At 34.2% G+C, this 1,534-nt stretch overlaps 1 pseudogene; it reads right to left on the bottom strand.

The window, feature by feature from the left end:
* Window positions 1-1,534, bottom strand: part of LOC118340175 — a 6,991-nt pseudogene that overhangs the window by 4,765 nt on the left and 692 nt on the right.

Genomic DNA, 1,534 nt, shown 5'->3' with positions numbered 1-1,534 from the left:
CCCCAAATCTCAAAATTGACCAGTGCATTTAGCTTGTAAAGTCTCACCTTAAAGTTTTGCAGACAAAGATTAGTGTAAACCCTTTTGTGCAACTGAGTGCACTGGCATTCCTGCCCCAGCAGCTGTTTGTCCAAAACTTTGTTGCAAAACATCATCTTATTGGTGCCCAAAGGAGAATCATTGGAAGATTACTTTGATATATTTTCTAAACACATTCATGCTCATAAGAAGATTTTGATATTTTGGACACTTCATGAGTGTTCCTCTACCACCACCCTCAGGACAAAATGTCACCTTTGCACACAAGATATCAAATAATATAACATATTTGTACATCAGGCAGAGAAATCTTTTTGAATTTAACCACAATTCTAGAGCTCATTTTGCACCACACTCATCTTTACCTCCATTGTTTTACTCCAAAAATAGAATATTCACCACTATGTTGTTGAATTTGTTAGTGGTGCTATCCATCTTTCAAGTATCAGTACTGAAACAAAACCCCAGCATGCCAAATTAGTAGTAGATAGTCTCTCAATACCATTAAAATCTAATATTCTACCAACAATACATTTTCTTTTTGGCAGTGGTGAAATACATATAAATATCCATTATTATTATTATTATTATTATTATTATTATTATTATTATTTTTATTACTTTAATGTGTTTTTCCATGATAAAACTATGCACTCAAAATTACAAGCAGCCCTGTGGTAAAATTTTAACCAAGGAGTTCATTGGGTATGATCATTTAATGGTGTGTAATGGATGTTTCCAATGGATAGTCTAAATAATCTCTTCATTTTATTTCGCACTTCAGCTAGCTGGTAATAAACAAGGAGCAGTTGCAATAATGGTGGGAAACATTTATTGGGGATCAACCTTTGGAGAAAAAAAAAGTGAGCCACCAAAACATTCAGAATTGAGGAGGATGAGTTGACTGTTTAGGATCTTCAGGCATACATGATATACATAGTACTATATAGTAATCAACTTAAAAGTAAAATGTGGAAGAAGGACTTAAAGAAGTTTTCACAAACTAGATTATTAACTCCCTATATTTTGGTATCAACCTCTATTCACTGTTTTAACTGGTACAGAATGCTGCTCCTATGCACATGTTAAAAAAGGGAACATATTACCTGTCAAGTATTAAACCCCATCAAAGCTCTTCTGTTTGAATATAAACCTCTGCGTGGTCTTTTATATTTATATGTGGCCCATAAAGTTCAGCTAAGCCCCCTCAGATCCACACATCAAGGGCTAATAACCACAACCAAAAACTTTTTGTGGAGACTCTGGGATAGAAAACTAATAAAGTACTTACGTGTTGAGATTTTTCTTAACATTTGTTGCAAAGCACACATAGTGCTCTAATACTCCACATTTAGAAAACAGTAAAAGAGACTTCAAAATACAATTTTTATTTTTGACCCACAGTATCTTTTAATGAACGAAAATCCGCATATATCCATGATGCGTTTGATGGAGCTGATTCTCGTCATGCTCATTCCCATCTCTCTGAGGTTCC

The sequence above is a fragment of the Morone saxatilis genome, unplaced genomic scaffold (assembly GCF_004916995.1).
Source record: "Morone saxatilis isolate NCDOM2014 unplaced genomic scaffold, NCSU_SB_2.0 Contig6, whole genome shotgun sequence".
NCBI classification, from domain to species: domain Eukaryota; kingdom Metazoa; phylum Chordata; class Actinopteri; family Moronidae; genus Morone; species Morone saxatilis.
The sequence above is the reverse complement of the archived record's forward strand: the minus strand, read 5'-3'. Positions and strand labels throughout refer to the sequence as shown.